This window comes from Pleurodeles waltl, chromosome 3_1 (assembly GCF_031143425.1).
Source record: "Pleurodeles waltl isolate 20211129_DDA chromosome 3_1, aPleWal1.hap1.20221129, whole genome shotgun sequence".
NCBI lineage: Eukaryota > Metazoa > Chordata > Amphibia > Caudata > Salamandridae > Pleurodeles > Pleurodeles waltl.
Genome location: NC_090440.1, coordinates 325,787,475 through 325,814,211, shown reverse-complemented (window position 1 = coordinate 325,814,211; position 26,737 = coordinate 325,787,475). Strand labels below are relative to the sequence as shown.

Genomic DNA, 26,737 nt, shown 5'->3' with positions numbered 1-26,737 from the left:
TCAGACAAAAAGTTGGGGGGGTAACCATATCAAAAAGGGGCACTTTCCTACATTTCTCTTTTGTAGCAACCCCCGACTGGTACATTAATAAAATCATAGCACCGCTGCTATCATCTGAATCCAGCTCTCAGTGCGTTGTCAATGTGGAGATATTCCAGGGCTCCACTTGTAAGCCCCTCAGTGATTTTCATTTTACAGTGGCTACAACCAGATGCTAGCATGAGGGTCTTCATTTCCCATTTCCTTCCCTTCTAGCAGTTCTTTGAGTGTTCTCTATTCCCCCAGTACACTGCACCCATTGGGGAGAGAGGCATAAGACAAACAGCCATCTTGGTCTCTATTTCTGCCATCCATCAATTTAAGATTTATTAATTGAAACAGCAATCCATTCTAAGGTTTTTGGTCTCACTATGAACTTTGCCTAATAACAGCTGAATATTGACTAAATTGGTGCATCATTTTCAGGACTAACTTCCTAATACCGCAAAAGCGCTTTCTTCAGTGGGCCTACCCTTTAGTAATTCTCAGTGTAATAAATTAATCAGTTGGTGTGGCCTTTACTACCTGTCCCACTTGAAAAACCCAACCAGGCACAGTTTTGTATTGTGCATATTCCATGACCCCTTACAGAGTTAAACCTTGAGTGTTGACAAGCTTATGAAAAGAAGTTGTAAATGTACTTAGCATAGTTTTTTGGTTCACAGCTGTTACTAAAATGCAGGATCATGGGTAGATTGCATGATTAGTGACAGTACATGAAGTTGTTGTCTTTGCTTCCAATCCTTTACTGTCCGTCAGTTGTTACATATGAACACTTTTACCTGCATTCACTTGGGCAAGGTCGTTCTGAATTCATTCTTCAGATGTATAAATGGCCAGAATTACATATAATGGAATTTCTTGTAGTCTGAAGTCTTAACTGCCATATTTTTGGCAGTGCATAAGGGGTTTACTTGTAGCGAAGGGGGAGGGAAATGGGTCAAGGGAGGGGGGTGGCAAGAGCAGAAGAAAGGGCATAATCAAAGGCATTATCAGCAACCTGCCCTCTGTGTATCAAGTGATTGTCATAATGGGCACTGACAGGTAGTGTAGGTGTGAAACGATTGAGTGGTTCGTCACTAATGCAAGCATCTTCATTAGAGGGGATAAGAGTGTTACCATGGCAATATGGGTCCGGAAGGTTGTGTCTCCTTATGGACAGGTAACAGTGTAGCTGGAATGAGAAATAGTGGCCATGTTGTATCGAATTTGATCATCTGGTCACTCAGTCTGCATGTAACCCTCTTACGTAACTCCAGACAGCACGTATCAATAAACTATTCTTTAGAATAAGGGATTTCAAACAACTTCCTCTGTAAGAGAAGACAAATGCTGATTCTTGCCAAGGTTTGTAGAACCATCTCCTCCATTGGGAGAGGATGTTGGGCATATAAGTAAAGTTGTGTAAGATTAATAGTTGAGTTGATAAAGTTCCCAGTGGAATGTGAGACAAGGTCCCCTCTGCCTCCAAGTAGCACCTACAGGTTGTCGAATGACTGAGGCCTCTCTTGAGTCTGGAGGGGGTGCAGTAGCTGTTCACTAGTATTTAGTACTACCCAAAATTGAGTCTGGCTTCCCACACTCTCTTGCATTTGTATACCATGAGGGTGGACAGGACTTTCTCAAAATACTTATGGGACAGAATGCATTGCTGGAAAAGTCTCAAGTCATCCTCTAGGATGTCTGAAAAGTTGCTATGTATCAGTTTGATGTAGGCCCAAACCACACCTTTGAATTTTCCATGATAATAGGGGATAAAGTGAGATCTATATGTGTAGAGCCTACTGTTTTCTGATGGCAGTGTAGCAGTTGTTTGTTTTCATTTTTGCCATCCAGAATATAGTCTACTCACAGTTCATGAAATCCAGTGCATGTTCAATATAATGGATGCCCACTGGGATAAATTCCAGGCTAGAGATTGTGCACCTCCTTATCTGTTAGACAGAGTTGTTCCATTACTGGGCAGTGGCTCGGAGTTGAGGATTCGTTTTCAGTTTCTTGTGTACCATATTCAGTGCCGCTGCCATGGATCAAGTAATCAGATTTGTATGGCACTTTTATAAATGGAAACTTACAAAAAGAACTAAAACTGTTAGTTGCCGAAGAAGGCGGTCTTGAACCCCATCTAGAAAGGGGAAAACTGTGGATCTTGAGAGAAGCATGTGACTTGCTATATTTTAGGATTTCATTTGGGTTAACCATAGGGAACCCACTCAGGTGTAGGCATGCATCTTTGTGCGCTTTCGGGTGCTGTCTTTGCCACCCATATACATAACAGATGTGCCTTTTAGTTTGAGAAAGGATTTCCCTTGGGGATGGATATTTGAAGCATGCCAAATAAATAATTATAATGGGGAACTATGGCCATTTAAATGATCTGTACTCTGCCCAGAGGAGTATTTGAAGCTGCTGCCATTGTCCAAAGTCCAGGGTTGTGTTTAGAGGTAAGTAGGGGTCAGATTACCCACAACTTTATGAAGGAAGCCTCTGCTTACAAGAACATGCAAATATTTAAGTTTCTCCAGGACACACTGCAATTTTGTTTCCACAATCACCACCCAAGTTATGGCGTTAGACATGAATAAAGGCTCATATTTCTCCCAGCTCACTTTATAACCTGCAAACCTAGGAAAGTGTTTTTTATCAGGGACAGTACTGCTGAAATAGAACTGGTGGAATCAGTCAAGGTAAGCAGGATATTGCCTGCATTTTGAAAGAGCCTGGAGACTTCCACTGGCATGTGAATGCCTTAGATATCTGTGTGTTCTCTAAATGATGCTGAAAACAGCTGAAAAACAAGTAGGAATCAGAAGGGGAGGAAGGACAGCGCTGCTCAGTGCATCTTTCATTGAGAAACAACACAGTTCTAAACACCTCACACTTGATTCTGGCCTCCATATTTATGTACAACAGGTGGACCTTGGCAATACATTCCTGTCCCATCCAGCTCTCCCTAGTGTTATACATACGTAACACCATTCAACATTAACAAATGTTTTCTTTGCATCCAGTGATAGGGCAATTACTTCCTCCTTTGAATCTCTATATATTCATAGCACATGAGTGAGAATGTGCAGGTGGTTCCTAAAGATGTCTGGCAAGAACCCAATCAATGGTTATTGGAGATGGGCTTTGTTGAAGGGCCACCTCCAGAGCATTGCCTACTGTTGACAAACCTGCTTTTGTTGACATTAGATTTCTTTGGACTTTTCCCCTGCTAACCCATAGTTAAGTGCTTGTTCTCTCTCCTCCAACATGGTAAACTTAGGCTACCACCTATTGGCTTATTTAATTTACTTTTATGTCCCTTGCAAATAGTTGATACCACCTGTACCCAGGTCCTGTAAATTGAATGCTACATGAAGGCCTGCAGCACTCATTGTGTCACCCACTGAAGAAGCCTTTTAAATCATGTCTCAGGCCTGCCATTGCAGCCTACGGTGCAGTTTTAAACTACCATTTCGACATGGCAAAATAAATCATTTGCCAGGCCTAAACCTAAGCTTTTAATACTTATAAGTCCCTCCTAGGGTAGGGCGTAAAGGTTAAAAGGGCCGGGTGCATGGTATTTAAAAATTAGGCATTTTCTTGTCCTAACCATTTGTGCCTTCAGCCAGTGTCGTGGGTAACATTGATGTGAATGATTCTGTTGTTGAGGTTTGTGTATTCCTTGCAGACAGTGACACAAAGGCAACTAGGAGTGAACAAGCTGGGCTATCCTGCCAGTATTGTCACCACAGACAATTTGGAGTCTTGACAGTGGAAGGTAAGAACTTCCAGGAACCAGATGTGGGAGTAGGACAGGGTGTATCCCCTCTGACATTCACAAAGGCTGGCACCAGGTATAACTAATGGACCCTCAAATCACTCTTCAGAAAAATTATAGAACTGCTCTGCTGCCACAGGACTGCCCAGCTGTGTGAAGTACTACCTTATTGTCTGAGAAGGAAGACGATACCTGCTTGCATTCATCTTAGGATAACCAAAGTGACTCCAAGGATCAGTTGCCTGAGTTGTGTGAGTTGCAGGGATGCAACAAGCTCGGGAGGCCTCCCTGCAACTGCCCGACTGACCTGCTGCACCTGGACCTGCAACTTGACCTGCAACTGGACCTCCCTGAACCCTGTTGGCCCCAAGATGTGCCCCCAGGCCCTGGACTCTTGGTTGGCATTAGTCTGAGCTCCTCTTAAGAGGAAAAGGTGAAATACTGAAGTTTTGGCACTGCCGGACCACAAAGGTCCCTTCATGCCAAGACATTGTCACCTGTGACGACCACCAACGCAAAGCTCCAATGAAGACCTGCTCTTTTCTTGACCACGGCCACCAGCGGTGAATGGCAATGCAAGATCTCCATTTCGTGCTACAGCAAGGGCAGCCTGCAGTGACTGCCAGTGCAAAGCTCCAGAAACAACTATCCATGATGCCCAATCAGCTCTTTGAGCAATAGCTCCAAACTTCTGCAGTGTTGTCCCTGTTCCACGCAGCGTCCTCCACCGCGAATGGAGCTCTTTGTGCCAGACTGTGAGAAAGTAACTCTTTCAGCAAAATTTATCTGGTATCTATAGCGCATCCGCGCTTCATCTGAAGGTGGCCTGAACTTTTGATTTTAACCTGGTCTGGCACAACCAGATGACTGAAAGTAGCGCTTTGTGCTTATAGGTGCTATTTCCACATAAAACTTTAACATTTAATATCTCTGGTTCTACTGATAGAATTTTTGTCATTCTGGTATTATTTTATTTATTAAAATATAGTGACTTTAGTGGTTCACCCTGATAGGGTGATAGGGCAGGTACTTCATAACCAATGAGAATTCATCCATGAATATGTCGTACTCAAGGAGCCCTAGTACGAGTGTCTAGGTAGAGTCCGGCACAACCGAAATTGCTCTTCTTCATCCAGCATGCCCCTTACTTCAGCCTTATATAGTTTTGTGAGAAAAGGTGTCCACAGTGTCAAGGGATGGGCACAGTTTGCTACTCGTGCATTGTACGCCTGATTGGTTCTCTCTCTGTCGGGATCCATGGGGGCTGCTTCGCCGACACCACACCGCCAACAGAACACCGCCACGCCGAATCACAGGACGTGATTCGGTGGGCATTGTTCTGTTGGCGTGGCGGTGAAGGTGGAGCAACCTCCACTTCCCCGCCGCCCGCCAGTATGGCTGTTGGCGGCTCTCTGTCGGAAAAAGGACGGAGAGCAGCCAACAGTCATAATACGCTGAGCGGCAAAACGCCACTACTGGCGGTCTTCCGCACGGCAGTCCCTCGGCAGTCTTGTAAAAAGACCGCAGAGGTTGTAATGACCACCTTTGTCTTTTTCTCCCCACCAACACACACAAGTTGCAATGGCAGTGTGCATGGGTTCGGTGAGGGGTCCCAAGGGTGGCATAATACATGCTGCAGCCCTTGCGGACCTTCTCTTGCACAGGACCTTTGGTGCCATGCATACCTTCTAGAAGAGATTTATCTGCGTGCCAGGGGTGTGCTAATTGTGGAAGCAATGGTACAGTTTTCGGAAAGACCACTGGTGGTGGGGCCTGGGTAGCAGGATCCCAGCACACTCTGTCAAGTCAGCGTCAATTTCAGACAAAAAGTTGGGGGGGTAACCATATCAAAAAGGGGCACTTTCCTACATTTCTCTTTTGTAGCAACCCCCGACTGGTACATTAATAAAATCATAGCACCGCTGCTATCATCTGAATCCAGCTCTCAGTGCGTTGTCAATGTGGAGATATTCCAGGGCTCCACTTGTAAGCCCCTCAGTGATTTTCATTTTACAGTGGCTACAACCAGATGCTAGCATGAGGGTCTTCATTTCCCATTTCCTTCCCTTCTAGCAGTTCTTTGAGTGTTCTCTATTCCCCCAGTACACTGCACCCATTGGGGAGAGAGGCATAAGACAAACAGCCATCTTGGTCTCTATTTCTGCCATCCATCAATTTAAGATTTATTAATTGAAACAGCAATCCATTCTAAGGTTTTTGGTCTCACTATGAACATTGCCTAATAACAGCTGAATATTGACTAAATTGGTGCATCATTTTCAGGACTAACTTCCTAATACCGCAAAAGCGCTTTCTTCAGTGGGCCTACCCTTTAGTAATTCTCAGTGTAATAAATTAATCAGTTGGTGTGGCCTTTACTACCTGTCCCACTTGAAAAACCCAACCAGGCACAGTTTTGTATTGTGCATATTCCATGACCCCTTACAGAGTTAAACCTTGAGTGTTGACAAGCTTATGAAAAGAAGTTGTAAATGTACTTAGCATAGTTTTTTGGTTCACAGCTGTTACTAAAATGCAGGATCATGGGTAGATTGCATGATTAGTGACAGTACATGAAGTTGTTGTCTTTGCTTCCAATCCTTTACTGTCAGTCAGTTGTTACATATGAACACTTTTACCTGCATTCACTTGGGCAAGGTCGTTCTGAATTCATTCTTCAGATGTATAAATGGCCAGAATTACATATAATGGAATTTCTTGTAGTCTGAAGTCTTAACTGCCATATTTTTGGCAGTGCATAAGGGGTTTACTTGTAGCGAAGGGGGAGGGAAATGGGTCAAGGGAGGGGGGTGGCAAGAGCAGAAGAAAGGGCATAATCAAAGGCATTATCAGCAACCTGCCCTCTGTGTATCAAGTGATTGTCATAATGGGCACTGACAGGTAGTGTAGGTGTGAAACGATTGAGTGGTTCGTCACTAATGCAAGCATCTTCATTAGAGGGGATAAGAGTGTTACCATGGCAATATGGGTCCGGAAGGTTGTGTCTCCTTATGGACAGGTAACAGTGTAGCTGGAATGAGAAATAGTGGCCATGTTGTATCGAATTTGATCATCTGGTCACTCAGTCTGCATGTAACCCTCTTACGTAACTCCAGACAGCACGTATCAATAAACTATTCTTTAGAATAAGGGATTTCAAACAACTTCCTCTGTAAGAGAAGACAAATGCTGATTCTTGCCAAGGTTTGTAGAACCATCTCCTCCATTGGGAGAGGATGTTGGGCATATAAGTAAAGTTGTGTAAGATTAATAGTTGAGTTGATAAAGTTCCCAGTGGAATGTGAGACAAGGTCCCCTCTGCCTCCAAGTAGCACCTACAGGTTGTCGAATGACTGAGGCCTCTCTTGAGTCTGGAGGGGGTGCAGTAGCTGTTCACTAGTATTTAGTACTACCCAAAATTGAGTCTGGCTTCCCACACTCTCTTGCATTTGTATACCATGAGGGTGGACAGGACTGTCTCAAAATACTTATGGGACAGAATGCATTGCTGGAAAAGTCTCAAGTCATCCTCTAGGATGTCTGAAAAGTTGCTATGTATCAGTTTGATGTAGGCCCAAACCACACCTTTGAATTTTCCATGATAATAGGGGATAAAGTGTGATCTATATGTGTAGAGCCTACTGTTTTCTGATGGCAGTGTAGCAGTTGTTTGTTTTCATTTTTGCCATCCAGAATATAGTCTACTCACAGTTCATGAAATCCAGTGCATGTTCAATATAATGGATGCCCACTGGGATAAATTCCAGGCTAGAGATTGTGCACCTCCTTATCTGTTAGACAGAGTTGTTCCATTACTGGGCAGTGGCTCGGAGTTGAGGATTCGTTTTCAGTTTCTTGTGTACCATATTCAGTGCCGCTGCCATGGATCAAGTAATCAGATTTGTATGGCACTTTTATAAATGGAAACTTACAAAAAGAACTAAAACTGTTAGTTGCCGAAGAAGGCGGTCTTGAACCCCATCTAGAAAGGGGAAAACTGTGGATCTTGAGAGAAGCATGTGACTTGCTATATTTTAGGATTTCATTTGGGTTAACCATAGGGAACCCACTCAAGTGTAGGCATGCATCTTTGTGCGCTTTCGGGTGCTGTCTTTGCCACCCATATACATAACAGATGTGCTTTTAGTTTGAGAAAGGATTTCCCTTGGGGATGGATATTTGAAGCATGCCAAATAAATAATTATAATGGGGAACTATGGCCATTTAAATGATCTGTACTCTGCCCAGAGGAGTATTTGAAGCTGCTGCCATTGTCCAAAGTCCAGGGTTGTGTTTAGAGGTAAGTAGGGGTCAGATTACCCACAACTTTATGAAGGAAGCCTCTGCTTACAAGAACATGCAAATATTTAAGTTTCTCCAGGACACACTGCAATTTTGTTTCCACAATCACCACCCAAGTTATGGCGTTAGACATGAATAAAGGCTCATATTTCTCCCAGCTCACTTTATAACCTGCAAACCTAGGAAAGTGTTTTTTATCAGGGACAGTACTGCTGAAATAGAACTGGTGGAATCAGTCAAGGTAAGCAGGATATTGCCTGCATTTTGAAAGAGCCTGGAGACTTCCACTGGCATGTGAATGCCTTAGATATCTGTGTGTTCTCTAAATGATGCTGAAAACAGCTGAAAAACAAGTAGGAATCAGAAGGGGAGGAAGGACAGCGCTGCTCAGTGCATCTTTCATTGAGAAACAACACAGTTCTAAACACCTCACACTTGATTCTGGCCTCCATATTTATGTACAACAGGTGGACCTTGGCAATACATTCCTGTCCCATCCAGCTCTCCCTAGTGTTATACATACGTAACACCATTCAACATTAACAAATGTTTTCTTTGCATCCAGTGATAGGGCAATTACTTCCTCCTTTGAATCTCTATATATTCATAGCACATGAGTGAGGATGTGCAGGTGGTTCCTAAAGATGTCTGGCAAGAACCCAATCAATGGTTATTGGAGATGGGCTTTGTTGAAGGGCCACCTCCAGAGCATTGCCTACTGTTGACAAACCTGCTTTTGTTGACATTAGATTTCTTTGGACTTTTCCCCTGCTAACCCATAGTTAAGTGCTTGTTCTCTCTCCTCCAACATGGTAAACTTAGGCTACCACCTATTGGCTTATTTAATTTACTTTTATGTCCCTTGCAAATAGTTGATACCACCTGTACCCAGGTCCTGTAAATTGAATGCTACATGAAGGCCTGCAGCACTCATTGTGTCACCCACTGAAGAAGCCTTTTAAATCATGTCTCAGGCCTGCCATTGCAGCCTACGGTGCAGTTTTAAACTACCATTTCGACATGGCAAAATAAATCATTTGCCAGGCCTAAACCTAAGCTTTTAATACTTATAAGTCCCTCCTAGGGTAGGGCGTAAAGGTTAAAAGGGCCGGGTGCATGGTATTTAAAAATTAGGCATTTTCTTGTCCTAACCATTTGTGCCTTCAGCCAGTGTCGTGGGTAACATTGATGTGAATGATTCTGTTGTTGAGGTTTGTGTATTCCTTGCAGACAGTGACACAAAGGCAACTAGGAGTGAACAAGCTGGGCTATCCTGCCAGTATTGTCACCACAGACAATTTGGAGTCTTGACAGTGGAAGGTAAGAACTTCCAGGAACCAGATGTGGGAGTAGGACAGGGTGTATCCCCTCTGACATTCACAAAGGCTGGCACCAGGTATAACTAATGGACCCTCAAATCACTCTTCAGAAAAATTATAGAACTGCTCTGCTGCCACAGGACTGCCCAGCTGTGTGAAGTACTACCTTGTTGTCTGAGAAGGAAGAAGATACCTGCTTGCATTCATCCTAGGATAACCAAAGTGACTCCAAGGATCAGTTGCCTGAGTTGTGTGAGTTGCAGGGATGCAACAAGCTCGGGAGGCCTCCCTGCAACTGCCCGACTGACCTGCTGCACCTGGACCTGCAACTTGACCTGCAACTGGACCTCCCTGAACCCTGTTGGCCCCAAGATGTGCCCCCAGGCCCTGGACTCTTGGTTGGCATTAGTCTGAGCTCCTCTTAAGAGGAAAAGGTGAAATACTGAAGTTTTGGCACTGCCGGACCACAAAGGTCCCTTCACGCCAAGACATTGTCACCTGTGACGACCACCAACGCAAAGCTCCAATGAAGACCTGCTCTTTGCTTGACCACGGCCACCAGCGGTGAATGGCAATGCAAGATCTCCATTTCGTGCTACAGCAAGGGCAGCCTGCAGTGACTGCCAGTGCAAAGCTCCAGAAACAACTATCCATGATGCCCAATCAGCTCTTTGAGCAATAGCTCCAAACTTCTGCAGTGTTGTCCCTGTTCCACGCAGCCTCCTCCACCGCGAATGGAGCTCTTTGTGCCAGACTGTGAGAAAGTAACTCTTTCAGCAAAATTTATCTGGTACCTATAGCGCATCCGCGCTTCATCCGAAGGTGGCCTGAACTTTTGATTTTAACCTGGTCTGGAACAACCAGATGACTGAAAGTAGCGCTTTTTGCTTATAGGTGCTATTTCCACATAAAACTTTAACATTTAATATCTCTGGTTCTACTGATAGAATTTTTGTCATTCTGGTATTATTTTTTTTATTAAAATATAGTGACTTTAGTGGTTCACCCTGATAGGGTGATAGGGCAGGTACTTCATAACCAATGAGAATTCATCCATGAATATGTCGTACTCAAGGAGCCCTAGTACGAGTGTCTAGGTAGAGTCCGGCCCAACCGAAAGTGCTCTTCTTCATCCAGCATGCCCCTTACTTCAGCCTTATATAGTTTTGTGAGAAAAGGTGTCCACAGTGTCAAGGGATGGGCACAGTTTGCTACTCGTGCATTGTACGGCTGATTGGTTCTCTCTCTGTCTGAGCTGTACATCTAGGAGTCTACCAGCTTTCTTACCTTGTTCATGTCGTCACAGAATCCTGAAAAAAGTATATTTCGGTTTGGAGATGTAAAGAACATTGAGTGTATATTTCTCTCCATGTTCATTGGTCCCAGGAGTTTCTGGTATGATTCTGCGAGTTACCTAGTGACTTTATCCAGTCTGCTTTGTTCCTCTACATTCCTGAAAGTTTCTAGGGAGTCCAATACCAGTTCTGAGTCTTCATAAAGAGGCAGAATTTCGTTCTGACCTCACGGGTCCTTCTGTCTAAATTCACAATCGCCTCATTTCAATCCTCAGCCGTGTATTGCTCCTGAAATGTATACTACCAGGATGTTCGAAGGAGGGAGAAAAGAGGACACTGATGAAGATGCTAAACCAGTAAGATATAAAAACCAGGCTTGACTCCTTTATAGATTCCCAGAGGTCTAGATTTTGCCGTATAGTGAACGCTGGAATGGTACATGGTTTAGTCCAGTGGTTCCCAACCTGTGGTCCGGGGACCCCTGGGGGTCCGCGACACCTCCTCAGGGGGTCCGCGACTGCTTAGAAAACTAAATATTAACAGATTAGGTCCCAGTAGCCAGTGGAGGGGGTCCCTGGACTCTAATAATGATTCAATGGGGGTCCCTGGGTTCCAGTAATGATAAAGTGGGGGTCCACAGAAGTCAAAAGGTTGGGAACCACTGGTTTAGTCTCTAGGATACCAAGGAAGCAGTGTAGGAGTTGGGAATAGCACCATATTTGTGAGGGAGATAGGAGGAACTCCGCTTGCAGAGTAACAAAGAGTTTCAACTCTCCTTACTTAGTTACGTATCTGCTGTCCTAATCCCCGCCAACTCCCAGTCCTTTCATCACAATGGACAACTATCCACCTGTATAGCCATATTTTTCCAGAAAGGGGCATTAAGATGTAAGTAGGTGGGGCCATTTAAAGGTTTGTGGGAGTGGTTTCAGACCTTTACCACTGTTTGTATTATTAGGTTAGGAGTCAGTGTAGAGGGCATTTTGTGGCATTATAGAATGTCAAAACCGGGGCCACTGTGGGTCATGGTGTGTTCTAAGCAAGCCCAGAATGGAAGGTTCGATGGCATATGTTGCTGCAGATTCACATGTTTGGCACAGTCCGCTGCCTGGTGTTGGGCTCGGAGTATTACAAGTTGTTTTTCTTCGAAGAAGTCTTTTTGGTCACGGGACCGAAGGACTCCTCCCTCTTTGGCTCCATTGCGCATGGGCGTCGACTCCATCTTAGATTGTTTTTTTTCCGCTGTCGGGTTCGGACGTATTCCTTTTCGCTCCGTGTTTCGGTTCGGAAAGTTAGTCAGAATCTCGGAAGAAAGCGTCGGTATTGTTCCGTTCGGTATCGGGATAGTTAGGTACATCGACACCGATCATCGGAAGACTTTGGGGCAGTTTCGATCCCCCATCGGGGCCTGGTCGGCCCGACCGCGTGCGACATCGAAGCCGATGGAACGGACCCCGTTTCGTTTCTGCCCAAAATGTCACAGTAAGTATCCTTATACAGATCAGCACTTGGTCTGTAACTTGTGCTTGTCCCCCGAGCACAAGGAGGATACCTGTGAAGCCTGTCGAGCCTTCCGGTCCAGAAAAACACTCCGGGACCGAAGAGCCAGGCGTCACCAAATGGCGTCCACGTCGACAAAACAACGTTTCGACGACGAAGAGGAAACATTCTCGGTTCCGGAATCAGAATCCGGAGACTCCGACGTCGAACAACAGCAACAAACTGTGAGTAAGACGTCGAAAAGTAAATCCATCGACAAACCAAAAGCCCAGGGGACGCCACTGCCAACAGGCCATGGCTCGACCCATAAATCAGGCGACCCGTCGAAGGGGCCGAAAAAGGGCACGCCCATAGCGAAGACACCCGACTCCGGTCGAGGGACCGCCATGGAGCAACCTCGGAGCCGAGAAAGCGGCTCCGAGAGACAAAAACAAGATACCGGCACCGAAAGACATCGGCACCGAGAATCCATGCCGAAAGGAACAAAAATTCTGTCGGTGCCGAAACCGAAAAAAGATTCTCTCTCGGCGCCGAAAAATACCACACCTTCATCCTACTCAGAGGAACAAGGACTAAGTGGCCAAATGCACAAATTTGGACAAGAGCTCCAAAGTGTAGAATCGGACTACACACAAAAGAGACTGTGCATCCAGCAAGATACAGGGAAGATATCAACCCTTCCCCCAATCATGAGGAAAAGAAAGATCGGACTTCCAAAGGATGACACACAACCACAAGCCAAAGTGGTTAAAAAAGTCACGCCTCCGCCCTCTCCTCCACAGGCATCGCCGGCACAAACACCGCCACAAATGCACTCACCAGCGCAAACTACCATAAGTCATGACGATCAGGATCAAGACGCTTGGGACCTGTATGACACCCCAGTGCCGGACAATGATCCCGAGTCATACCCCACAAAGCCGTCACCGCCAGAGGACAGTACCTCATACTCGCAACTGGTGGCTAGGGCTGCAGACTTCCACAATGTCCAACTGCATTCCGATCCTATAGAGGATGATTTCTTATTTAACACCCTCTCGGCTACACATAGCCAATATCAATGTCTCCCAATGCTACCAGGGATGTTACGGCACGCAAAACAAATTTTTGAGGAGCCCGTAAAATCAAGAGCCATCACCCCAAGGGTGGATAAGAAATACAAACCACCACCCACAGACCCAGTGTTTATTACTTCGCAGTTACCACCCGACTCTGTGGTAGTAGGGGCAGCTCGCAAAAGAGCAAATTCACATACATCTGGCGACGCCCCACCTCCGGACAAAGAAAGCAGAAAATTTGACGCGGCAGGGAAAAGAGTGGCGTCACAGGCAGCCAACCAGTGGCGCATCGCAAATTCACAAGCGCTGCTGGCCAGATATGACCGCGCACACTGGGACGAGATGCAACTTCTCGTAGACCATCTTCCCCAGGAATACCAAAAAAGGGCGCAGCAAATAGTGGAAGAGGGACAAACGATCTCAAACAATCAAATCCGCTCTTCACTAGACGCAGCCGATACTGCAGCAAGAACAGTCAACACTGCTGTCACCATAAGGAGACACGCTTGGCTACGCACTTCAGGCTTCAAACCTGAAATCCAGCAGGCTGTCCTTAATATGCCCTTCAACGAGAAACAACTGTTTGGCTCGGAAGTGGATACAGCCATTGAAAAACTTAAAAAGGACACAGACACGGCCAAAGCCATGGGCGCACTCTACTCCCCGCAGAGCAGAGGCTCTTTCAGAAAAACTCCATTTAGAGGGGGGTTTCGTGGCCAACCCACAGACACCACCAGCCAACAATCAAGAACCACACCATATCAGGGTTCCTTCCAAAGGGGTGGTTTCAGGGGATATCGGGGGGGTCAATTCCCAAGGAGTAGGGGAAGATTCCAGACTCCAAAAACACCTCCACCTAAACAGTGACTTTCAAGTCACGCAACCCCTTCACTCAACACCAGTGGGGGGAAGACTAAGCCAATTCTACCAATCTTGGCAACAGATTACAACAGACAATTGGGTATTAGCAATAATCCAACATGGCTATTGCATAGAATTCCACAACTTCCCACCAAACATCCCCCCCAAAACACGCAAAATGTCACAACATCATTTAGAACTTTTAGGACTAGAAGTTCAAGCACTACTGCAAAAGGATGCAATAGAATTAGTACCAGTACAACAAAAAAACACAGGAGTTTACTCCCTGTACTTTCTAATTCCAAAAAGAGACGAAACATTGAGACCAATATTAGATCTCAGGACACTAAATACCTACATCATATCGGACCATTTTCACATGGTCACACTACAAGACATCATTCCACTGCTCAAACAGCAAGATTACATGACCACATTAGACCTAAAGGATGCGTACTTTCATATACCAATACACCCTTCTCACAGAAAGTACCTACGGTTCGTATTCAAAGGAATACATTACCAATTCAAGGTGTTGCCATTCGGAATAACAACTGCACCAAGAGTGTTCACAAAATGTCTAGCAGTAGTAGCAGCACACATCAGGAGACAACAGATACATGTGTTCCCTTACCTAGACGACTGGCTAATCAAAACCAACACAGTAAAAAAATGCGCAAACGACACCACCTTTGTCATACAAACCCTTCACAAACTGGGGTTTTCCATCAACTACACAAAATCACACCTAGAACCGTGTCAAACACAACAATATCTAGGAGCAACCATCAACACATCAAAAGGAATTGCCACTCCAAGTCCACAAAGAGTGCAAGCATTCCACAAGCTAATAAGTGCTATGTTTCCAAACCAAAAGATACAAGCAAAATTTGTGCTAAAACTTCTAGGCATGATGTCATCATGCATAGCCATTGTCCCAAACGCAAGACTACACATGCGACCCTTACAACAGTGTCTAGCATCACAATGGTCACAGGCACAGGGTCAACTTCAAAATCTGGTGTTGGTAGACCGCCAAACATACCTCTCGCTTCTATGGTGGAACAGCAAAAATTTAAACAAAGGGCGGACATTTCAGGACCCAGTGCCTCAATACGTTATAACAACAGATGCTTCCATGACAGGGTGGGGAGCACACCTCAATCACCACAGCATTCAAGGACAATGGGATATACACGAAACAAAACTTCATATCAATTACCTAGAACTGTTGGCAGTATTTCTAGCGTTAAAAGCCTTCCAACCCATAATAACACACAAATACATTCTTGTCAAAACAGACAACATGACAACAATGTATTATCTAAACAAACAAGGAGGAACACACTCAACACAATTGTGCCTCCTAACACAAAAAATTTGGCAGTGGGCGATTCACAACAACATTCGCCTAATAGCACAATTTATTCCAGGAATACAAAACCAACTAGCAGACAACCTTTCGCGAGACCACCAACAAGTCCACGAATGGGAAATTCACCCCCAAGTTCTGAACAAGTACTTTCAAATTTGGGGAACACCCCAGATAGATTTGTTCGCAACAAGAGAAAACTCAAAATGCCAAAACTTCGCATCCAGGTACCCACACCGCGAATCACAAGGCAATGCTCTATGGATGAATTGGTCAGGGATATTTGCGTACGCTTTTCCCCCTCTCCCTCTCCTTCCATATCTAGTAAACAAGTTGAGTCAAAACCAACTCAAACTCATACTGATAGCACCCACATGGGCAAGACAACCTTGGTATACAACTCTACTAGACCTTTCACTAGTACCGCATGTCAAACTACCCAACAGGCCAGATCTGTTAACACAACACAAACAACAGATCAGACATCCAAACCCAGCATCATTGAATCTGGCAATTTGGCTCCTGAAATCCTAGAATTTGGACACTTGGACCTCACACAAGAATGCATGGAGGTCATAAAACAAGCTAGAAAACCTTCCACTAGACACTGCTATGCATCTAAGTGGAAAAGATTTGTTTACTACTGCCATGCCAATCAAATACAACCAGTACATGCCTCTACTAAAGACATAGTAGGATACTTACTACATTTGCAAAAAGCGAATCTCGCTTTTTCATCTATAAAAATACACCTCGCAGCTATATCTGCTTACCTACAAACTACTCATTCATCGTCTCTATTTAGAATACCAGTTATTAAAGCATTCATGGAAGGGCTAAAAAGAATTATACCACCAAGAACACCACCAGTTCCTTCATGGAACCTTAACATCGTCTTAACAAGACTCATGGGTCCCCCTTTCGAACCCATGCATTCCTGTGAAATGCAATATCTAACCTGGAAGGTCGCATTTCTCATTGCAATCACATCCCTCAGAAGAGTAAGTGAAATACAGGCATTTACCATACAAGAACCATTTATTCAAATACACAACAATAAAATAGTTCTAAGAACAAATCCAAAATTTCTGCCAAAAGTAATCTCACCATTCCATTTAAATCAAACAGTAGAATTGCCAGTGTTCTTCCCACAACCAAATTCTGTGGCTGAAAGGGCACTACATACATTGGACATCAAAAGAGCACTAATGTATTACATTGACAGAACAAAGCTAATCAGGAAAACAAAACAACTGTTCATAGCTTTTCAAAAACCACACATAGGAAATCCAATCTCTAAACAAGGCATTGCTAGATGGATAGTCAGGTGCATTCAAACATGCTATCTTAAAGCCAAAAGAGAATTGCCTATTACACCAAAGGCACACTCAACCAGAAAGAAAGGTGCTACAATGGCCTTTCTAGGAAACATTCCTATGAGCGAAATATGTAAGGCTGCAACCTGGTCTACGCCTCATACGTTTACTAAACACTACTGTGTAGACGTACTAAATGCACAACAAGCTACAGTGGGCCAAGCTGTACTAAGAACATTATTCCAAACTACTTCAACTCCTACAGGCTAAACCACCGCTTTTAGGGGAGGTAACTGCTTTATAGTCTATGCCAAACATGTGTATCTGCAGCAACATATGCCATCGAACTGAAAATGTCACTTACCCAGTGTACATCTGTTCGTGGCATTAGTCGCTGCAGATTCACATGTACCCTCCCACCTCCCCGGGAAGCCTGTAGCCGTTTAGAAGTAGATCATAAACCTTAAACATCTGAACATTTGTAAATAATTTTTAGAAACTCTTATCATACATACATATTCACTCCATTGCATGGGCACTATTTATACCAAACAACTCCATCCTCACCCTCTGCGGGGAAAACAATCTAAGATGGAGTCGACGCCCATGCGCAATGGAGCCAAAGAGGGAGGAGTCCTTCGGTCCCGTGACCAAAAAGACTTCTTCGAAGAAAAACAACTTGTAATACTCCGAGCCCAACACCAGGCAGCGGACTGTGCCAAACATGTGAATCTGCAGCGACTAATGCCACGAACAGATGTACACTGGGTAAGTGACATTTTCAATCTGCCACTCCTGGCTTCAGTTAAGATAGTTGCACCATGTTTAAGGAGTGATAGTAGTGTTCCATATAAGGCACCCTAAGCCCCTCCTTTTTGTGTGTGCTATCACCTTAGAAAAGGAAAGTTGAGTTTGGTGGAATGTAACACCAAATGAACGACTGTTTACCTTTGTCTATTGCTCGGAGGATGGTATTCCAGACAAGCAGAGGCATCATCACAAGGACATCCGTGAAGCGGGGAATACCACAATTTTAACCACTTGTGTTCTTCCCAAAAGAAATAGATTAAGATGACACCATTTTCACTGAAATGGATATCCAGTGATAACCGCTTTTGTTGTGTTGCGCAACTTGAGTAATGCTTCATCAAGGCTGTAAGTGATTTTTAAACGTAAGCAAGATAGCCGCATAGAGCAGCATATGGCCCATTCCTACGTTGGTCAGTATACTTGTTATCTTTGGAAATTGGTGAATAGCTGCTACTAGAGGTTCCATAGCTAGCAGGAAGAACAGGAGTGAGAAGTGGGTACCCTCGTCTAGTCCCACTATGAGCCAGGAAGGCATCTGATAAGAAACCCCCACGATTGACCTGGGCTGTTCCATCTGAATAGCACTAAGCAGAGTTTCATGAAAGGCTCCGAAGGCATCAGCAATGTCACGAAAGTCTCTGATTATGTAGCCAGAGCAGTCATTGATGGCTGGGTGGTTGTCGCTACTTCCCTTTGTTGGCTGTGTAGCTAATAATCTTCCGGTCTTCATAGCGGCAAGCTTTGTGTTTGTAAAGTGCGAATTCTGCCTTGAAGAGCGAGTTAAGTTCCATCTTGGCTCTTTCCAATGCACATCTATTTACTGCAGTGGGCCTTGAAGTATACCCCCGGGTGTGGGTTTTGGTTTATTTTTCTAGAATAAGTTGTTGTTGCACTCTCTGTTAATTATCCAGCACCGCATCCCTCATTAATTGGCCGTGCTTGATGGTCTTGGCTGCCACCCGCAGGGTTTGGGCTAATGATACAGATCCTTTGTTATCCATCAAGTGTGTGTTCATATGGGTTTGCATTTTTTTTTCCTGGGGTGACCTATAGCATGCTACATTGAACTGCTAGGGCTTTTGAGTGATGGTCTGCATTTTCCAACTAAATGTGGCATGATCTGAAAGAGAGCCCTCAAGAACGGCAGTTTTGGGTCATTGGAGACACCGGGTGAGATACCTGAAAGTGGTCTAGATGACTTTGCGTGGTGTGAGCAGCTGAGAAAAAAACAATATTGTTCCTTGTTCGTTGGGCACAGGAGGTGCCAGACATCAAATATCCTATGATCATCACAAACGTTGTGTAAGAGGACCCCATCATTATCCTTATCCTTGTCCAGGGGGCTGGTCTGATCTAATATGGCATCCTGTGCCAGATTAAAGTTCCCTTTTGTGGTGGAGGTGCTGAGTTCAGACAGCAGTCTGTGGAGGCGGGAAAGAAATGTATGTTTTGAACTAGTAGGGACATAGACTGATCCTGTGCCAGTTATCTTAGAGATTTGGCAGGACATAATGGCTCTTGTCGCCAGTCGCGGTAAGGAGGATTGCACAAGGGAGGGCTTGTGGATGAGGATGGCCACATCACTCTTCTAAGAGTTTGACATTGTAGATTGGGACATAGACAGGACAAGGGTAGTGGGAGTCTTGCAGCTGTACGCAACCTTACCCACCCAGCCTCTCAAGATTTTCCACCTCTTTGTGGGAAAGATGGATCTCTTGTCTAAGGGCGATGTCTGTTTTTTTGTGACACCAAATAAGTCAGTATCTTTTTTCATTTCACATAATTAGTCAATTAATTCATGTTGAGTGTAGTGATGGTGAGCAGTCTGGATGCCATGGCAGTGGTTGTAGCAGTGTGGGGTCTCTCCTATTGGGACTGGTGGAAAGGTGCCTCTAGTCCTAACAGGTCAGTATCAGCAGCCTCAGTGAAGGGTGATAAGTGTGATTGGGCAGAGGACTAAAGAAAAAATGGGGACAGAGTAGGTGTTGGAGGTCAGGCATAGGGATGGGCGATGGGAAAGGGAGACCTCTAAAGGAGGTAGGACATAAAGAGAGCAAGGAAAAATGCGTCAAACAAAATGTGGAGCTTGTAAGAGACAGAAGGGGTACACACAGTGCCCCTAACTGTCAATGGCAGGTTTGTTCTCCACTAGGGCTCCAAGGCTACTGTGGGGGTACTGGTGTAGCTGAGTAGAATAGGGTTTTTAAGTGCAGAGGATGAAGGAATACATGTGAGGGAGGAGATGGGGGCGAGATATAACCAGAGCATCATATGTCTAGATGCACATTGGTAAGGGAGACGGAAGTCCGAAAGTCTCTCACAGTGCTATTCAAATGGGGGTAAGGGGTGCTGGGCCAGAGGGGGTGTGAGGGGAAGGGGTCACCAGGAACAACTGGGTATTCGATGAGGATTTAGTTTGATTGGCAAAGTGGTGTGGAAGGAAACAGTTAAACACTGTAGAACACTGGAAATCATAGTGGCACACACAAAAATGACAATGTGATCCTCAATGAGGATAACAGTACAGATCAGCAATCCAAGACATGTGTAATAATAGTGGTCTCCCACCCTTCCCTGACAAAAGTAGAGGAGAGAGAGGTGATGAGAATAGAAGAGGGGAGCGGTGGGGGTGAGAAACTGGAGAGGGGAAGAAGAAGCAGGAGAGAGGGAGAAGAACACCGCTTACAAAAGGGAAAGTACAAGAGCCATAACCAGTCAATACCAACCATTACCAGCCAGAAACGTGAACCAAGGAACCAGGAAGCCAAGGAAGGTCAACAAAATCAACAAGAACGGAAACCTTCCAAAAGACCAGGCCCACCCCTATTCTTATGTGCTCCTAGGCCGAAGGCTCAAGTAATCAATATCTACCATGCTGTTCATATATCTGTTCAAGGAGGCACAGTGAAGTTCTCGCAGTGGAGCGGTGAGGGCTTGAGAGGCAATCGGGATTTGTCTCTGTCATCAACATGACTCAGTTCCTCACAGCTCGTGTCCTGTCCTGGGCTTTCTGAAGTGGATGGCCGTGCTGGTGTCTGAGCCGAGGGGGATCATGGAAGGGGTGTGGCAGTACCACTTGATTCTGTAGTCCGGCGAGAAGTGTTGTCCATGCTGGAGCTCTCAGGGATTCCAGAAATTGGGCCAAGTCAGTAGGGTCATGATTGTCCTTTGAAAGGCCATCCATAGTCATTCACATTACAGGTGGTTCCAGTAGTCCCTACTTAATATCCCTTTTCTTCATTTGGGGGTGGAGAGCAAGGAAGGTCCGTCGCTTGGCATTGGATTCTGGGGAAAGTCCACTACTATATTTGGAGCCTCAGTCTCATACGGATCAGGTTTATGCACCTTCATAAGGGTCTGCCAGCTGTGTTCGTGGCACAGGAAACAGGTGATGATAGGGCAAGGCCTACTCCCCACTTCCTTGGGTAGGTGGCCAGCCCAGATTCTATGGGCCCTCTGGATTTTTAAGAGAGGGTGTGAAAGAGAGTCCTGTCATCTTCTGAATAACCTCAAGATGGTATGCTTGTACGTCTGATTGCTCCATCGACTTCGGTATTTGGTAGAGCTTGATGTTATCACAGCGTGAGTGGACTTCCAGGTCAGTCAGTTTTATGTACCAGAGATGGGGGGAAAAAGCCTTAATTGGAGCTATCTTTTTTTCTGTCGCTATGAGACATTGGTCTAGATCAGCCACCATTGTGTGGAAGAGTCCCATATTTGTTTTGATGGGTTTCACATCCTGGGTGAGGTCAGGTATTTTTGTGTCCATGACAGTGGGCCACATACCAATGGAGGTGATTTTATTTAAGGATGGTCTTGAGGAGTGCCTCCAGTGGAGTGGGCGAAGCCTGTGGAGTAGAGGCAGGGGCAAAGTTTCTGCCATCAACTGCCTCATTGAAAAGGAGTTGTTGGGAGAGTTTGCCAGATGCCTAGGGGGTTGGCGGCTGGCTAGTTGTGAAGATGTCTTTGTAGGAGAAGGTTGTGGAGGGATAGTCGTGGTCATAAGTGGAGCAACCGGCTGTAGATGAAAGATCCAAGGCTAACAGACCAGTGGAGATAGTGTTGTCAAAAAGGGAAGTTTCTTGTAGTCCGGGCTCAGCCTGGGGACAGTTAGCAAGGAAACCCTCTATGTTTATCTCTGGGAACTAGGTGTTCCCCCTTTCCCTAAGCAAGGAAGAGAACTGGAGGGTGTAGGTGAGTCCTCTCCCCAGGTCTCCAAAGGGAGGTTGGGGGGGTCGTCCTGTCCTTTTGGTTGCAAGAGATGAGCCGTTTCAGGGCCCAACTGTGAGATGGGTAGAAACTAGGCAGTTCCAATGAGGGGAGGGCCCCAAGAAGCATCAGGTGGGCCGCAGATCTAAGTGATGAGGGTTGGGAGTTCCAGTTATATATGTGCAGAAAAATGACTGTTCTGGTTAGAGGCCAAGGGGAAGTGCAGAAGGACTCTGTTGCACAGTTCTATGAGTGTATGAGTACCATGTTGTGGATCTTGATGGCCTATAGATCCCTAACTCGATCCAGCAGAGTGGAGGAATGGTTACACTGACCCACAACAGAGCTCCTACCTGCCACTGCACTCTGGCAAGCCATTTGAGGTGAAAAGTAGAAGTTTTGGGGTCCTTTTCGGGTGTGGCAGGGTCTCTTGAAGCCTAGTATGCTGTGGATTCCTTTCTTGTGTTTTGGACACCTTAGTGTCCCCATGCCCTATTCTTAGCCTGTAAGCTGGTTCTGTTGCCTGGTAGGGCATCATTGACCATCTCTCGTATCTCCACGTGTGTGGCGGGCGCAGCTGTAGAAAAGTTGGTGAGACCACCATTTTGAGTATCTTTCTTCACCATTTAGCCAAAATCACCTAAGCCTATAGATATCTGGTGATCCCATATGTTGATGGTAAACAGATTATTTTGAGATTGAACAAATCAGCAGTAGAATTTCAGGAACACATACATGGTCATCTATGTGCTATCTGTCAGTGGATGAAATTCTTCTTCATCAAGTTCAGTGTCTCTATGATGGAGAGGTTTTTTCTCTGACAGGAATTTCCTTGTTCCTCATATCTGTGGCTAAATTGCTTAGGAGATGTGCCAAAGCTGGTTAGTAAGTAAGGAATTAAAAATCTTGAGTTTATTTGCTAAGTGAAGATCTTAACATGTCTTCTCAGGACAATGAAGTCATTGCCAATTCTTATCACGTGGCACTTTAAGGAAAACTTTCCACTTAGTGCTTGTGCTGTGAATTTTCTCAATTCTAGTCTGGGTTGTGCCAATGCCTGTTAACTAAGTATCGCTCCCTTATCTTTCATCAAACTGCATAAAGTACAGAACATGGCAGACTGGCTTGCTTCAGCTTTAGAAAGTTTTACAGGGTAAATCAGGCCCATCATAGTTATCATTCTTTGCCTGCTACAAGCAGATTCCATTAAAGGCGCTCTGCCTTGCTTATAAGGCAGTCTATGAGATTGACTGCTCTGCACTTCGCAAACTGCTCCCAAAAGTTTTTCCTAAGAGTCCTATGCTCATAGGAGCTCCACCTCTTTAGAGCATCCCATGATTTAAAAAATATTTAGAAGGCGGTGAGGCCTTTTAGGCAGCTGCTCTCTCCATTTACTCATCCTCTGCCTATTTATTTGCCTCGAATTGAAAGCCACTAAAGATGCCTCTCTTCTGCTAAGTGTTGCTGTGTATAGATTTACAATCCTAGTGCTAAGAAGTGTTTAGCGTTTGTTCGTGCTTTACAAGTATTCATTCATTAATAACTATTGTTTTTAGCACTGTACCATTAAAAAGACGAGTACAATTGCGAGATAGATGACAGTTAGAAATTGTCATACGCGTTCTGTATCAGACAAGGAATTGAAGATGGCCTATTCCACAGTGTCTTCCAGTATACATTCTGAACTATGTATTCCAGATTCTTACTTTGCATGCATCTCAGGTTGTGAACACTGATCCAGTCTGCATTCTGTTCCAGACATTGTATATGCGAGGGTTCTTTTTGCATTTTGTCTATGGTTGAAATTTCTCTTGGCAAGGCTTGACCCATGGATGGTGTTTGTTGTACTACCTGTATTATATGTCACCCTTTTCTAGGCCTTATTTTATACACATTTAATCAAGAGCTTTTATGCTACCTCCAGTTAATTAACAATTAAGTATGCACCGGTATTTTGCAAGAGTTGCCTCATGTAGTGTAAATTAATGCATATATGTGGTCTAATCTAGCCGTTCTTAATGTTTTGACTTCTATAGAACCTCTACTAATCACTTTTGGAAGCTGGAACCCTTGCCTACATAATGATTTTGATTTCATTCATAAATAACTACACAAAATACATGATCAAGTATACATAAAATGAATGCACACATTCTGAACTATTTTATTTATTTCACAAATGCAAAAATATACAGAAATAAGAATTGTAATAGGATGCTTGGAGGGTTTAAATGTTTGGTTTTACTTCTGAGAGACAAAGCGAGATGCTAGGTTGTAGCATATTGATTTGCCTTTTTGCTCTTAATGCATGGCATCATTTTGTCTGCATTTCAGTGCTTAGTTTGTGGCTATCAATCATCCATAGTAGATTCTGTTTTCTGTACCTGCCCTGCTCCCATGAATCAAGCTAAAGATTCCAACTAAATTCATAGCCTAAAACTTTAAATTCCTTCACATGTACACGTTGCATTGACATTATCAATTTTTACATTGAATATATATATATATATATATATATATATATACACATATATATATATGTTCAATGGCATGTGTAGCTGCAGATACATATGCTGTGCAAATATCGCTATCTAGTGTTGGGCGCAGTGTGTTAGAAGTTGTTTTTCTCGAAGAAGCTTTTTTCGAGTCACGAGATCGAGTGACTTCTCCTCTCTGTGATAGTGCGCATGGGCATAGAGTCCTTTGTTAGATTGTTTTCTTTCTCCTGTCGGGTTCGGACGTGTTCCCTCTTGCTGCAGTAGATTTTGGTTTGGTACAATCTGAGCTTTTCTATCTTTTTCTAGAACGTCAGTATCGTTTTCAAATGCGTTTCTGACTACACTCAATCTGATTGTAGCGTCAGGTTCGATTAAACACCCTTTTGGGCCCCCGCGCCCTTCGTGGACCTTCTCGGGCCAACTGCGTCACAGATTCATGGATCAGACTCTATTTCGATTCTGTCCTTGGTGCCCCGTCAAGTTCCCCTCCCCGACCACATTCGGTGTGTAACCTCTGCCTCTCTCTCTGGACCACAAAGAAGAGACCTGCAAGGCGTGTCAGTCCTTCAGATCCAAGAAAACCGGGATCGAAAAGCAAGACGGTTAGAGATGGCATCAAAGTCCACACAACAATCGCCTGACATCTTTGGTGAGGAACAAGCACAGACTACAGTCTCCATCTGAGACTCCAATTCAGACCGTGATTCAGATGAGGACAGCCAGATATGCTCGCCTACTGCACAGACCACTTTTCCGGCCCGTATAAAGCATGCAGCTTCCAAGCTTCCGGAGCATTCATTGGTGGGAAGCAACAGGTTTCAGCTTTATAACAGGAAACAGATGAAACAGACATTAGACTAATTCTTGAGGTCGTGGAGCAAAAGCAAAGGAGATTTCAAATCCAGAAAGACACATGGAAGCTTATTGCCTCTCCTCCTCCTTTAACAAAGAGGAAATTAGCATTCCAGCAAGACTTGGAAACTGGCCCTTCACCAGTGAAGATTTTTAAACGCAAGGAGAAGCCGACTGTACCACAGCCTTCTCCACCACATTCACCTTATCTTCCCTCTTGTCCACCACCTCATACTCCACCACCTTCACCCACACAATTTTCCACACATTCCCCAGTTTATTCACATGGTTGGCTTACCTCCAAAACAGACAATATACCTCTCTGTTTAGAATTCCTGTCATAAAAGCTTTTATGGAAGTCCTTTAAAGAGTTATTCCACCTAGAGCTCCACCAGCTCCTGCATGGAATCTTAACATTGTGCTCACAAGGCTTATAGGTCCACCATTTGAACCCATGTATTTCTGCGCTCTTCAGTTTCTCTCATGGAAGGTTGCTTTCCTGGTAGCAATTACTTCCATAAGAAGAGTAAGTGAAATTCAAGGATTTACTTTAGAAGAACCCTTCTTCCAAGTACACAAAATAGTACTTACGACAAATCCAACACTTTTACCCAAAGTGGTTTCACCATTTCATATTAATCAGTCAGTGGAATTGCCAGTCTTCTTTCCACAGCCAGATTCAGTTGCTGAAAGAGCTCTTGACATTCTTGATCTTAAAAGAGCTCTCATGTATTATATAGACAGAACAAAAGACTTATGAAAATCTAAACAACTTTTTGTGGCTTTCCAACAGCCTCATAAAGGTGATCCTATTTCCAAACAAGGATTGGCCAGATGGATAGTAAAGTATATTCAAACCTGGTATCTTAAAGCTAAAAGGCAACTATTAGTAACTTCTAAAGCACATTCTACTAGAAAGAAATTAGCTTCAATGGCATTCTTAGGAAATATACCAATGGCAGACATATGCAAAGCAGCCACATGGTCCACACCACACACATTTAATAAACACTACTGTGTGGATGTGCTATCTCGACAACAAGCAAATCTTGGTCAAGCATTGTGCTTAAAACACTATTTCAAACTACTCCAACTCCTACAGGCTAGCCACTACTTACTTAGGAGAGGGACTCCTTTTCAGTCTATGCACAGCATGTGTATCTGCAGCTACACATGCCATTGAACGGAAAATGTCACTTACCCAGTCTAAATCTGTTTGTGGCATGTAGTGGTGCAGATTCACATGCGCCCTCTGTCCTTCCTGGAAGCCTATAGCCGTTGAAGTACTTTATTATGTAGATGTGTATATACATTGCATGGACATTATCTTTATGTACTATATATTTGTACTTATACAAATCTTCACTCCTTACTTCACCCTCCTGTGGGAAAACAACCTAACAAAGGACTCAATGCCCGTGCACACTATTACTGATAGGAGGAGTCACTTGATCTTGTGACTTGAAAAAAGCTTCTTCAAGAAAAACAACTTGTAACATTTCCAGCCCAACACTAGATGGCAATAAATGCACAGCATGTG

The 26,737-nt window shown here is 44.4% G+C and overlaps 1 protein-coding gene across 2 annotated transcripts in view; it reads left to right on the top strand.

Moving 5' to 3' along the window:
- Window positions 1-26,737, top strand: part of DMXL2 (Dmx like 2) — a 1,615,381-nt gene that overhangs the window by 792,902 nt on the left and 795,742 nt on the right. The gene's annotated exons all lie outside the window — the stretch shown is intronic.